We start from the raw sequence: 14,673 nt of genomic DNA, 5'->3' as shown, positions 1-14,673 counted from the left end.
TCCCAGCAACACAGCCCTCACTGCTCCCATGTGCTATCCCTGTGCCCAGGCTGCAGGCCTGCTCCTGCAGAAGTCCCCTGCTATAGGGTGCAGTGTTGTTGGGGAATGCATCTCCAGCCCATGCTGCACCCATGGCTCATTGCCTGGAGGTCACTGAAGCCCTGGGGATGGAATCCAAGGCTCTCAGCCCTTCTCTTTGCACTGCTTCCCCAGCTGAGGCACCTGCCTTAGAGGCACTGAAGGTCCAGCTTCTCCAAGTCACCCTCTGGCTCGAGGCTGCTGACCCGGCGTCGAGTGACAACATCTTCTGTGCCACTGGCATCGAGCTGCTGGCCTTGACGTAAAAGGCTTTGGGAAGCCATGAGCTGATTCCCCTGAGTCACCCGCTCCCTCCGGCTGTTTTGAAATTCATATCTAATGAGTGGTTTGGGTGAAGGAATTCTGCAAAGATGCAAACAATCACTTTGCCAAAACAAAGAGAGCCAGAGCTGGGCTTATAAACATATAAATCATTTCTAGTTTTTAGTTTGCAAACAAGATACTTGTTTCTTCATGTGGACTTTGAAGAGAGCAGGGAGAAAGTGCTGAACCGGGGGGGAGCGGGCAGTGACCACAGCCAGGGAGCAGCAGCCCCTGGGCCACCCCTGCCTCTCCCCAAGCCGGGCACTGGCACCACTGCACTCCTGAGCTCTCCATGGGAAGGAGTCCTCAGCAGTGACCTGCAGCAGAGTAACTCGTCCAACAGCTGGTGTTAGAGCAAGGGATGTGGTGCTCCAGGCAGAGCAGCAAAGTCCCTGCTCTGCAGGCAGGAGGGTGCCAGCCAGGCCAGCAGGCACCAGGAGGTGGTGGCAGGGCTGGGAGGGAGGTGAGTGATGCCAGCCAGCAGCATACAGCCCCACAGCTGGGCTCCGAACCATCGAGAGCACTCTGACAGCCTTCTCTCCAGCATCTGTTGGCGATTTCATTTCGTTGCTGGGTGCCCATCACAGCCAAGGAGCCGCCCAGCAGCCCCAGCTCCTGCTCCTGCCAACAGCTCTGTGCCTGTGGCAGTGATGGGGACAGAGAGTAGCGCATGGGGGGCAGCAGCAGAGGGGCCACACTCACAGTCTCTCCCTGCAGCACACTGGGCCTGGGTGGTTTGCACATCACTGCTGCAGCCATCAGTGCAGAGGACGGCTTCACTGCAGGGCTGGTTCAACTCTCTGCTTCATTGTACATGAGTGATCCAGGCTGGTTTGTTGAGGGACAAGAGGAAAAAAGCTGTGGAGCACTCAAAGTCACATTGAACACAGCACAGCAGAAGGGAGCCCACCTGTCTGCAGGCTGCCTCAGGGCAAACACTTGGGAAACCACGGCTTCCATCAGGTCCATTGGGCTCAGCGAGCACAGCCGCAGCCACACCATGCAACCATGAAGGTTAATTGTGGAAGCCAGCACTGCCATGCTGCTGTGGGAGCCGAGCAAAGAGCAGCACCAGGGAAGAAGCACCAACATCCCAAGATGTCCCCTGGTGCCACTGGGATGGGAAATGCAGGGGGGAACCTGAACCTCCAAGCAGGGCCCACTTCCATGGCCAGCGTGTGCTAAGTGCATTTTTTCCCAAATAAAGTGTTCTGACTTGGTCAAATTTGAGTATATTCCAGGGACACGAGACAAATCTCAGCCTCTCTCCCTTCCCTACTTGCCAAATTTCAAGCTCTTGCTTCAAAAGGCAGAATTTTGAAACAAAATAAGGACAAATGCTTTATCTCCTCGTACCCTCACTCCTGGAAACAGCCTGGCTCTCTGGATGAGATTTCCCCCTTTCCCCCTCAGATTTAATAAGAAGCCACAACCCACCCTGAAATATCAGCACCCAGCCTGGAATGGTTTGGCAAAGCCTCCAGCAGCCCAAGGCAGAGTTTGATACCAGGAAGCACCAGGGAACATCCTTAAAACTCGGGGGCATCTCCAGCTCCCACCGCAAGCACATGGATCCTGTCTGCAGCACACTCACAGCGCTCACTTTATTTATAGGACGCCGTGTAGGAGCCTCGGCCTTCCAGGGGCTCCTTCTCCTTTTTTTTTGGTTTGCGGAAGCCGGGCAGATAACTAAAGCTGTTCCTCACTTTCACAGCAGATAAGCTAATTGTCGGATGTGCCCTTTGAGATAAGCGGATCCCGGGTTTACGAGGGAACATGTGTTCTTGGGAAGCGCCGTCACCGAGCCCTGATGCAGGCGATAACCCACGGGTGTGCAGACTCCCTTCCTTGGGAAGCACAGGGCTCTGCTTCCAGCCTGCCCTTGGCCATGGCACGTGGGCTGGCCACAGGAACAGCTCCATGGCACATTTCTGGGACGTTCCCCTACCTCCCAGCTCTGCCACCCCTGAGCGAGGATTGGCCTTGGTACAGACCCTGCAGTTTGTCTGGTCAGCCTGGGGGGCACCTGAAGTGTGTGCCAAGCCATCCCCTGTGCACCAATGCCTCGTCTCTGCCTCATTTCTGCCTGGTGGTAGTGGGGGGAAATAAAGCCCCAAAAACTTTATAGCAAGGCAAAGGCAGAGCACTACAGCCTATTGAAACCCATGACAAAAACTCAGTGACTTTATGAGGGTCAGGCCAGGCCAGCAGCTCCAATGACTCCCTGATGGCACTGCAGGGTGTTGAGTTCATGCTGTGAAGCAGAGCCACATGGGCCCATCAGCAGTATGGCAGCAGTACCCAGCTCCCAGAGCCAGGGATGCTGGGTTCAGCCCCAGCATCATCGCTCATAGCCATGTCCACAGAAGAGGAGCTGTACACTGGAGGCACCCCACACCTTGCAACCTATCACCCCTATCCCCATCAGCTCCCCAGGCCATGGCGAGGACATGCTCCCTCACCCCCCAGCGGGACAGCCACCCTCCACTGTCCCTTCCCTCCCCCCGAACAGCCATCACTCACCAGGCTTTGATTATGGCCACAAAGGAGCCTTGGAGGAACCACGGGGAAGCTGGAGGGAGGCAGGCAGATGATGAAAGAGCTGTCAAATGGGATTAAACAGTAACCGTCTCCCCTACTGCTGGGCAGCGGGAAGGGGGACAGATTGTACTGGATTGTAATGCATGAGCCCTCCTGCTGCTGGAGCCTGCCAGGCCCGTCCCCTGCAGGCTGCCGGCCGGACCCTGCTGTGGGCAGCAGGACAGCAGGATCCATCCCTGGGGCTGAGGATGGAGAGCTGGGGCTGAGGGAGCAGGGTGCAGGAAGGGTCAGCGAGGAGCTGCTGGTGGAGCTGCCCTGGCCTTGGGCGAGCAAGGTGCAGGATGCACATCAGGGATGTTCTCTCTCCTCGTGTCCTCCTGCAGGTGCTGAGAACCCTGTCAGTGGGCCCCACAGCACCAGGAGCAGGGGGGGGATGTCACAGTGAGCAGAGCCATCCCACATACAGCCCTTGCTCTGATTGACCCATGTACATCTTGGCCTTCCCAGGGGGAGCAGCACAGCGGTTCCACCCTGTGCATCACGGTGCCACCAGCCCTGGACTTCATGCTGGTTCCTCAGTCTCTCTGCAAGATCAGACACATTCATGCATCAGGGGCTGCAGCAGCCACAGGGATATTGACACAGACCACACCATCCTGGCACAGGAGCTCATCACTCCTACAAGCCTTGGACAAGGAACCCTCAACCCAAAACCACCACAACCTCACCCTTGCACCTTCCCAAGCAGCTCCACCATCCCCTCCTGGGGCCATGTCTCATTGCATTAAGTGACACAGAAGGGCAGCCCTTCCCCGGTGGTCACACAGAGCCAGCAGTGTGGGTACAGGCTGAGCAGGGAGGGCCGGGTCCACACGGGCGGGGGGCACAGGGCACCTCTACCCCAGCATCACCACCCTCAGCTTCCCCGGGGCACAGAGTGAGGCCATGCACAGCCCCTGCCCCCCGCCGCCCCCCGCCCCACTCCGCGTGGAGCCCCCAGACCCCCCTCACCCCTCGCACCAAGTCCTCACCACCCACTCCGCCAGAGCAGCTCCAGTTTCTCACAGCACCCTCTTTTCTGAGCCATTCGTCACGGCCCCCTGCACAAAAGCCAGAGAGAGAAAGAAACAAGGAGTAGGAAAAGGAAGGAAGATAAAAAAGGGAGAGAGAGAGAGCGCGAGCAAGAACGAAAGAAAGAGGGAGGACAAAGCGTGAAAGGAGCCAGGTCTGTCGCTGAGCGGGAGCAAAAGGGGAGGAGGGGAAATTATTAAATAAATGAAGCACCTCGGCAGTTTGGGGGGCAATGGAAGACAGGCCGACCACAGCTGAATGTTAAATGCCTGCCACACAATCAGTCCCATTTTGTGAAGAGAGGAAGCTCTGTGCAAAGACCATCATGTTTATTCATGCGGAGCCCCGCTGGCCCCTCCCACCCTATTGTCTTTGGGTATCAATCACGGCGGCCTTTATTTGGGGGCATCTGTCTGGCCCGATGAATGGCCGGGTGACGAGCGGGACTGCGGGGCCGGGAGCAGCCGTGGGGCTGTCCCCTCTCCCTGCAATGGCAGCACACGAGGATCCATCCATCCCTCTGGGCTGGCGGCCCACCATGGAAACACGGCGTCCCATGTCCCCGCTGCGCCAGGCACAGTTGGGAAGGTGGAAATCCTCCTCCCCGTGGTGTACGGGAGCAGCAGGAGCCCCACGGTAGCCTGGCGAGGTCTCAGACCAACAGTCAGCCCAGCTGTGTGCAGAGCCACTTACAGCAGAGAATACTGGATGTCCCTCTGCAACTGGGGCCAGTGCAGGATGGGGACACAGGGCGGCTGGGCTGGCACAGAAGGGTTGGCTTTCCTTCACCTGGTGCTTGGGGCAGTCAGTGCACAGCACAACACACTGGGAATGGGAGGCAGGAGCAGGGCTGGTCTGCAGACAAAGCCACCACAAGATCACCTGATGGGAAATTGAAGCTCATCAAATTCAACCTTGAAACAGCAGCCACCAGGAAACAGAGAAAGAAAGCAGAACAGAACAGTCAGGCAAGGCAGGGGTCCCGTCCCAGGCACTGCTGTCACCCAGCTGAAGGGTCCAGGGTCCCTGACACAGGTCCCCATGGCACTCAGAACACCCAGTCCCCTCCTGCATGGTGTGGGGCAATGCTGAGCCCCACAGCTGGGAAGTGTTGAATCCATGCCTCCCCAACACAGCTCATGCCCAGCACTGGAAGAAGCTGGCTCAGCAAACTGCAAGTGAGTTCTATCCAAGAAAACATTTTTGGAAGGGCATTTTGTCATTGGTATGAAAGCTGCCTCGCAGCCATGTCACAGCTTACAGCACAGCTGCCAGCTGCACTCCCCTACCTCTCTGCCATTCCCAGACCTGAGCAGAAGACACCACCGTCATCCACCCCAGCTGCTCTACTCTACCTTGCCTGCCTCTAATGAGATGCTTCCTAGGTCGTCATTCGGACAAGTTGACTTTGGTTGAAAGAAAACCAGAAGGAAAATCCTTCCAATCCTTCCAGCTTCTGTAATTGAACTCAAATTGCTCAGCCTGCAGCCAAACACCCCCACGGCCACGGCCATGGAGCAGAGAAAGGATTGCCTTGCTCCAGCAGGGATGGTTCCACTACAGTCTGTTGCCCAGCATGCGCACTTAGCACCTCAGGGCTGCGATGGCAGGGTGGGCAGCACACGGGTAAGGGGTTGGGGTCCCCCTGCTCCCTGCAGGCAGAGGACCTGGGCTGCTCCCAGCTGCCCCATCGCTCCACTTGTCCCCATGGTGGAAGAAGTGTCATCGGCAGCGCAGAGTGACCCGTGTGTAAGCAAATGCCATCAGCTGTGAGCACCTCCACGTGCAGACACAGCCACATGTGATAAGATCCGCAGATACACAAACATGCTGCCGGGCAGACATTTAATCAAGTGAGGGGAAGAGCCCCAGATGCCCAAACTCGCTAACAGACAGATGCAAACACTGTGCGAGACACCCACAGCTGGGGACATGTGCATATACACAGTCAGACACATCTGTATACAATACCTCATTAAACATGGGCAGCGTACAGCCCCAGATTAGCTCTGGCTGGGCTGCGGGCAGCGGGCCAACCCGAGATCAGGGTTCAAACTCAGCTCTGACAGCCCCGAAGCCTCACGGGCGGCTCTCGTGGCATTCCCATCGCCCCACACCCTCACCGGGACGCAGCCTGGGGCCGAGCAGGGAGCGGGACGCTGAAGCACGGACGGCTCTTAAAGCAGATTTTGACCTTCTGATCCTATGACTCTAATTCCCCGTCGCTGCCCTGTGAGGGTTCCCGCAGCCGAGCCCGGCTCCCGACACGGTGAGCAGCGCACGCAGTGGGTGCCGGGTGCCCCGTCCGGCTGCCGCCCCGCTCCGCTCGCCCTGGGCGCGCCCCCGCCGCCCCGCTCCGCCGTCGTAGGGACTCTGCTGCCACCTCCCCGCGCGTCCGAGAAGCGCAGCCCCGCGGGGACCGGCCTCGGCGGGGAATCGCTCCGGCTCCGTGTCACCCCCGGCCCCTGAGAGCCCCGACGGGCGGCTGGGCAGCACTGGGCACGGGGGAGTTATGGGGCTGTTGGGGTGTCCGGAGGCCGGCGGGAGGATCGAATCACATCCAGGTGGATGCAGAGCGGCCGTCCTTCAAGCACACCCACTGCTGGGACAGGCTGCACCAAGGCGCGGTGCCCCAAGTAACGGTTCCTGCTCCCCATCAATCCCGAGTGCCACTGGTGGCTCCAAGCAGCGCTTCTCACTCACAGATGCCCGATGGGCAGCAAACCCCACACTGTGCACCAGGGAGAAGGGGGGATGGACAACCCCACGGAGCCAAGTATCAACGCCAGGCCTGGGAATGAGGAGTGTTTCCTATCTTCATTGTGTCACTGAGCCCTCGGTGGTACAGAGCAGCAGCGAGATGCAATTACTGAGACTAACTCAGCTGCCTCCCACATGAAGGAAATAGAACTGGTCAAAGCCGGGGAGCTCGGGAGGGGGCAAAGAGAAAATCTTCATTATTTGTCCTAACGACAGCGGGGCTCACACACACTGTGCACACACACACACACACACACAACAAACAAAGCCCAGATGCACACTGAGCTCCTCCAGCCATGCCTTGAACAGCTCTGGGGAGGCCCCCCTGCTGTGCCACCCCACCGGCACCCGCTCACACACCCGCAGGAGCCGATCCCAGCGCCAGGATCCCGGCCGGCCGCTGCCATCCCCATTGTTTCAATGTAATGAGTAGCTAACGAGGGGTGACCTTTCCTCCCAAACAAAGAAATAAATGCAGGGGTGGTGCTGCTGGACGTGCCATGGGCGAAGCTGTGGGGTGGGCGTGCAGCAGCACCGTGGTGGCAGCAGGAGGATGCTGGCTGTGCCTGAAGGTGCCAAGTGCTGCAGGACCCACACACGGTGTGTCCAGTGATGCCACGTGGGTAGGACCCCTCCTCCAGCACAAAGGGCACTCGTTCCTGTGCCAGAAAACTGGGGGGGGGGGATATCATAGGGATAGAGCCTGGCCTGCACCCACAGAAAGAGCTACAGCTTGGAGTCCAGAGACCTCTTCCCCATGTCTCCCCCCGTCCCCCAGTGCCTCCCTCAAGGACAGAAGCAAAGGGTCCTGAACAGCCTGGCTGAGCTCTCCCTGTGCCCCACGCCCCTGGTGGGAGAAGCCTGAGGCACATCCAGCCCAATGTGGGCATTTCAACCTGGGCTTCCCCTGCTCAGCACCCACCTCTCTGCAAACTGGGGAAGAAGAGCAGCCCCGATGACCTGGGACCAGAGGCAAGGACCCCCAGTCCCACAGAGCTGACCCACAGTGAGATTCTGCTCCTCAGTTTGGCACCCTGGGCTCACCATGTCCCCAGAGGGCAGTGATGGCCACAGAGCTCTGCCCTGCAGCTCTGAGCAGCAGCCAGGCAGCACACACATGCCAGGAACCAGAGCTGATCCTCTGCAAAGTGCAGACCTTTGCTGGCCAGCACACGACTGACTTGATGTTGAGTCTTAGGCACGAGTCCAAGCCCTGTGATGATACTAAGCAGTGTCTGATAATAAAATCAGCACTAGACAGCAGAGCCCATTTGTTTCAGATCAAGGGGATTACCAAGATTTTTACAGGTTTGCTAACAAACAGTGGATATCTGTGTGGAGTCGTCTGGACCAAACCCATCTTTCATCCAGAAGTCTCCCCACAGCTCTGACACCGGGAGCCAGGGGAGCTGAGTATCTCCTTCTCTTAGGAAAGCCTTTTGGTCATCCAAACAGGATTCAGGGCTTAAAAATACATGTAAATCTCTCTTCAAATGGTATCTAAAATGTACAGCTTTGTAGCACTTCTGAATGTTTGGATTTAACTCAGAGGACCGAAATTACTCCTTTCCAAAAGGAAGAGGTGTAGACAGGGAAATGGACCCAGGAGTGTATCCTGCTGCACAGCTCTGTGCTGCTCCTTCCACCGTCACAGCCCCAAGGCAGGTTTCCCACCTGCAACACCCACACTTGGCAGATGAACAGTTCGTAGGTGCAGAGGAAGAAGCTGCTCACGCAGCCAGTCTGGGGCGCTTTGGTTTGGGTTGGTTTGGGTTGATTTTCCTTTTTCCTTTTTTCTTTTTTTTGAGGGTTTCTTTTTATTACTTTAGAGTTTACGAGCCTTCAGGCCATGCTACTATCACGTTTTCAGGTTTCCACAGTCTTTAGGAGCTAAAACCTTCCTTTTCCTTGCCAAAACCCCCTCAAGCACCACAACCCCAAATGCCGAATCTCACCAAGTCTCTCGCATCCCTTTCGCCTTCCTGCTGCCTCACTGTCCATTTTACAGGCAGCAACCAAAGGCACAGCGAGACCCAAGGCTCTGGGGCACCTGGAGGAGCAATTCCTATGGGGACAGAGCATCCCCTCCCACTCACCCCCCAGGCCAGTGCCTACACTGACAGAGGCTGCTCCCAGCATGGCCCTGGGGGACCCCAGCAGCAGCAGGGAGCAGGGCAGAGCCAAGGCTGCCAACCACACGGCATCCAAGGGGTTAAGAAAACCAAACCTGCCACAAGAGATTTGAGCAGAAACTCCACCAGAGACCTTGAAATCCTGTTAATTGATGCCACACATGTGCTGCGTTTAACCTCTGCCCTTTGCTGTAATAGTTTACACAAGTGGCACGAAGGCCGATGCCTCCTGATGCTCACAGTGCTGGGGTGGGTGGGAAGGACCAGCTCCTGCCCACCCCCCCTGGATGGCACCATGCTGTGAGACCCTGCACTGAGCTCTTCCTCCTCCTCTTCCTCTTCCTCCTCCAGGACAGCTCTGTGGTGTTGAGGTCCTCCACCCCAACACTGCTCATGAAACCTCCATCAGGGATTCCAGCCCTCTGACGCTTGAGCAGGAAGGAGTCTGTCACAGTGTGCAGGCAAGTCCCAGGCAAAGAAGGAGTTCAAGTGTCATTATTGAGTTATTTGCAACAAAATCCACACCACGGTCTCCAGGGGAATGGAGCTCCCTCTGGGCATCGCCCGGGTGAGCAGCATCCCAGTTGTGCCGGGTTCTGCATGTGGTGGGAGTGTGGAGAGCTGCTGCTGCTTGTGGTTAGCAGCAGTGCTGTGGGACCAACCAGAGCGAGGTTTGCTCTTTATCACGTGGGAAAGAGACTCTGGAGTCAAGGCTGCAAAAAAAAAAAAAAAGATCAAAAAGAGTCATGAATGTTGTTAACCCCTATTATAGCCAGGGAAAGGACGGAGTAAAATGGTCCTCCCAGGTTTATCCATCCATCCAAGTGAAATCAGCCCAGTGAAGAGACCAAGGTCTCAGGTGAAGAAGGAGCTCTGACTCTGCTCTGTATATTCAAGTGCAATAGCAGCCCTCGACATGGAGCTTCTGGATGCAGGGAAGCAACGTGCTAGGAGGACACTCTGTTACCATATGACCCAGCAGCCAGGTTTGTCAGAGATGCTCTGAGCAATTTTTGGCCCTTCACCCCAATAAACACAGCTCCCCATGGGATCAGTGTTCAGCACGTGGAAACCTGGACCTTCCACAGCTCCTGCTTGGACAAGGAAACGAGATAAAAAGCAAAGAGGCCACGTCCCAACTGAGGCACAGCGGGAGATCCACCAGCAGGTGCAGAGCAGCAGCGGGATGGTGGGGCTGCTGGGTGCCATGGGCATGGGAACCCTCAGCAGGGATACGGCCGGGTAGGAAACCATCCACGAGCAGCTGCCAGCACTGCTCGAATGTGACATCATGAGAGGGAGACCAAGCAGAGAAACTCAGCCCCAAGACAATCAGCGAGGCCCTTATTTTATCTTCAAATGTTCCTGCATGCAGCCATTAAAGCTGCCCGGCCAAAATCCCAGAGACAATTCTCTTTGAACGGCCGCTTTGTCTGGTAACTTTATTTACACTTTTGATGCCAATGTTTATCCACTCTTTAAAAAGCTATTCAGAGCGTCTCCCAAATTAACTTCAGATGTGAGTGCAATGGGAACATTCCCTACATCATATTTCATACACTTTCGTGTTATTTAATTCTTGGAAACTCTTTTTCTTTTTTTTTTTTCTTTTTTTTTTTTTAATATAAAAATATTTTTTAAAAATTCTCCAAGGTTTTGGAGAGTGTAACCTCTCCCTGTGTGGTCTGCAACAACTGGCTGTAAAGCTCCCTCCTAAAGTTCACCAACTCCATTATAAATCGTCTCCTTATCTTACTTATTAGGTTTCTGTTTTCACCGACACACATCCTGGATAAGAAAGTTCTCCAAAGGACCTCCACCACCAATGGGTCTGCAGCAGCAAGGGGAGCTCTTCCAGGGGTGGTTGGCATGGTTGCCTGGGGGAGAAGGGATGGGGTGGGATGAGATGGGATGGGGTGGGATGGGGTGGGGTAGAGCAGGATGGGGTGGGATAGGGCTGGACGGGGTCAGATGAGATGGGACGGGATGTGGTATGACAGGGTGAGATGGGGTGAGTGGAATAGAACAGGATGGGGTGGGACAGATTTGAATGGGATGATACTGAATGGAGTGGGATGGGATAGGATGTGGTGAGGCGAGGTGATAACATCACTTGCTTTTCCCCTTTTTGCCACAAACCATCCCTCACTTTTCAACCTTTTTCCCCAGGATACCGTGAGAGAAGGAACCCAAACCTGGTAGGGCTGCCCAGAGACCCATGGCCAAGTCCCTGGGGATGAGTGGGCCATGGGCTCTACTCTGTACAGAGGCTGTGGCCCCGTGGTGCCCCATCAGCCCTCATGTTCATGAAGATTTGGGACAGGACAAGCAGGGGCTGGAGGAAGCTCCTCCAGGATGCACTCACAGCCAGGACAGTCTTTCCTACACCCACCCTGCATGTCTGACACAGATCAGGCCATAGCAAGCAGTTCCTCACTGGTGGAGGCCCCTCACAGCCACCACCATTCATGCTAAGGGCAGCCCTGCAATCTGCAGCAGAGCTGGCACCGGGACCCGCCACGGGTCGGGCCTTGAGCTGCGGCTTTGCAGCTGTGAGGCAAGTTAGAAAGCTTCTTCCCAGGGGAGTGATTTTCGGAAGAATCCAGTAGACAGCTTGAGACGGCCTCCAAAACCATCCAGCACAGCAAAAATCCTGTGCTAAGCCGCCTGCATGCAGATGTGACACCCGCTGCTGGCTGTGCCCCATGACTCTCCCTGCCCGCTGCCCCCAGGAGGGGTGCAGGCAGCCCATGGGCCACAGAGCACATCTGCAAACAGAGGCTGCTGAGCCAAGCCGGAGCAGTGTCCTGTGAAAACCACCCCATCTCCTGGGATGCTGCAGCTGTGAACAAACCTCTGGACAGGACTGAGAAGGACCTGATGACAGCAAAGGGCTTGGACAGGGAAGAGGGAATCTGAGACGTTGTATTATTTGGACTCATCAGCAAGGCTTCCATGCGGTTAACACCCGCCCCGCTCCAGCGTCAGGACCCCGTGTGCCAGACAACATCCATCCCTGACCTAAAAACCAGGGCTGGGAGAACAGAGTGTGGCTCTACCATTGTCCCTGCTGCATTGCAAGGGCTTTCCTGAGCCCACAGGGAGGAGGCATGGCGGTGAGCCCATGGCCATCACACACAGCTCACCTGGGTTGGACAAGGAGACATCCCCAGAGCAGCCAAGGCAGGAGCAGAGCCTGGAGGAAGGCAGGGGAGGTGCAGCCCAGCCCTGCTTACCCTGCAGGTGAGGCTGCAGGAAGGGTTTGTCACCTTCCCTCAGTGACAGGGACACCGAGAGGGTGGTGCTGCATCCTCCCAGCGGGCCCGGAGACATCCATTATTTATGGAGCACTTGGGGATGCTCAGAAGCGAGGCGCCACACAAGCATGAAATGTCATTACAAAGGATATGATTTAGGGCTGGGAAGGGCTGGGAGGGGAGGGGGATCCAGTTTGCATGGAAGACTATACAAAATAAATCCTGTCCGAAAGGCTTCCCGCCTCCGCAGCGGAGAGCGGAGCTGTATCAGCCGCCCTGTCTCTGCCGTGCTCTCCTTCTTCCTTTTAGAGGCATGAAGGGATTTTTTTGCTCATCTTTGTTGCAAGACTTGCTGGTTCCCGCCAGCTGATCCACAGCCAAGGAGAACGTCAAGGAAGGGGGCCGGGAGGGCTCCAGTTCTGCTCAGAGGTGGAACCTCACTGCCACCTCTGCCCTGTGCCGAGCCACCAGCAGGCACAGGGGCAGCACAGGGACACGGTGTGGGTGCTGCTGCCCACACACACTGGTTGGGCAGGCAAAGGCATCGCAGCACACACGTGTGAGCCCAGGTCTCTTCCACAGGGAGAGGACACTCCAGGAAAGCTATGAAAATCATGTTGCTCAAGCCCTTGGCTGCCACAGATGCACAGATGGGGACCACGCACGGCGCGAGCTGGCCGGGATTTGGCCATCCTAGAGCTACCCACAGCCATGGTCAGCAGTGGGGGGCAGGGCAGGGAGCTGGGCTGGTGGCTCAGGGTGCTCTGGGTTCACCCATGCACAATCTGGGGGTGCCCTGGGACAGGGCTTGGCCTCGCTCCAACACTAGAGCAGGAACAAATTGAAAGGAGGATCTGTGCGGCAGAAAAAGGTTCCTGGAGATGTCTGTCCCCGTCTGGCAATGGAAGAGGATGAAGCTGCAGTCTGAAGGCTTTGCCAAAATTATTACTTTTTAATTTTACAGGAAATTTCAAGGGGAAGATTTCTTTCTCAGCTTTCCCTTGACACCTTCCCTCTCCCCCCACAAGGCAGGTAAGCACTGAAATGATGTTTCCAAAGGAAATATCTTCTCCCCTCTGCCTTGCATTTTCTAGGAAGGAGAAGAAAGGAGAGATAAATCTACAGGAAGGGAAAACTCACTGAAATGAATTAGCCTGGAGCAAAGTCATTGGGAAACGGTCTGTTAAATGAACAAACAATAGTTTGCTGTTCTTCTTAAACTTCAACTCAAACCGGCCCTGCAGAGCCAGTGTTCCTGGGGAGAGCGCATCCTGCTCGCCCCTCTCCTCCCCATGCACCCTGCCCCATGTCCTCAGCTGACCCAGGCATCTGACCCGTGCCTTGTCCCAAAGAATGGATCCCCTGCTGCATTCTGGGCTGAAGGTGACCTCTGTGTGTCTCATTTTCAAACTTGAGGTCCTGTATAGGAGGGTGGATGGGGCTCTCACCAAAATTCAGATGGAGGAGCACATCCTTCTCAGCCTGTCCTGATGAGCTCAGCAATATTGCTCAGTCCCACAAAGGCTCCTTTGCTCTCCCCATGCCAGTTGATGGGTTGGCTGGCGTTCTCCACCAGATCTGAGGGCAGGCAAGGAGATACAGCCCTGAGCCCAAATACATCCGTGGTTTGGCCTCAAGTCAAACAAGACGAATCCCAACCCAAAGGTGGCTTTCATGATGAATGTGTGACCCAGGCTCACTAATCGGAAAAACAAGGGTATAATCCTCAACATGACAAATATAAAACAAAGGTTGAGTTTAAAGGTTCAGGGTCTACAGAGCAGCAAAACCGAGAGGCCCCAAAGTTTCCGAGTTCCTGTTGGCTTTGGAGAGAAGTCCATGTCTCGGCAAGTTCAGGCTTCTCCAGATCTTCTGGGTCTGCAAAACTTGTGTCAATGCTCTCCAGAGAGCAGCCTTGCTCCCACGATTTCCGGCATTTCCTGGTGCGGGAAGCTCTGGGAAACACTGCAAGAACAGCCTTTCAAGAAGTATTTTGGCACCTTTGCTTCCAGAAGGGATGTAGAAAGTACAAAGGCTGCAAAACCTAAAAAAAATATAAAAAACTAAAAGCGGAGGAGGGGAGTTAACCAAACGTTTTCAACTGTTAGCAAGTTTGCCTTGGGGGGTGGGGGAGTCAAACTGGAGGTGAAATCTGGGGAAGCTGCTGGTTCTCCAGGAATCTGAGCATCCATCCATGTGCAAAGCCATGCCGAGGCCCAAGGGGCAGTGAGGAGGGGTGGGATGTGAGCATTGCCAGCCCTCACCCACACAGGGCAGTGCGAGGCCAGGAGTCCAGCTTGCCCCATGCAGACGATGGATTCCTGACGGCCGTTGGGATGAATCCAGGATGATGTGGTTTCCATTAAACACCCAACTGTGTGTCCCCAGCCTTGCAGAACCCTTTGGCTCCCGCAGAGCTGGACAGAGGTGTGCCCTCGTGGCACTGTCCATTGAGGGCTGCTACCACAACTCACTGCTAATGGCAGCAGCACTGAGCAAAGCCCAGGAGC

At 56.0% G+C, this 14,673-nt stretch overlaps 1 long non-coding RNA gene across 6 annotated transcripts; it reads right to left on the bottom strand.

The window, feature by feature from the left end:
* Positions 1-309: 309 nt before the first annotated feature.
* On the bottom strand, positions 310-4,355 carry LOC107320999. Of its 6 annotated transcripts, none has more exons than XR_004308984.1 (4): positions 4,228-4,355; positions 3,964-4,043; positions 2,926-3,527; positions 310-2,656 (listed from the first exon to the last, which is right to left on the bottom strand). It is a non-coding gene; the product is annotated as an uncharacterized LOC107320999 (long non-coding RNA). The 6 variants fall into 6 exon arrangements; XR_004308981.1 differs by having other exon boundaries at positions 3,975-4,043; XR_004308982.1 differs by lacking the exon at positions 4,228-4,355 and having other exon boundaries at positions 310-949; positions 1,105-2,656; positions 3,975-4,212.
* Between the last annotated feature and the right edge of the window lie 10,318 nt (positions 4,356-14,673).

The sequence above is a fragment of the Coturnix japonica genome, chromosome 14, assembly GCF_001577835.2.
Source record: "Coturnix japonica isolate 7356 chromosome 14, Coturnix japonica 2.1, whole genome shotgun sequence".
NCBI classification, from domain to species: domain Eukaryota; kingdom Metazoa; phylum Chordata; class Aves; order Galliformes; family Phasianidae; genus Coturnix; species Coturnix japonica.
The sequence above is the reverse complement of the archived record's forward strand: the minus strand, read 5'-3'. Positions and strand labels throughout refer to the sequence as shown.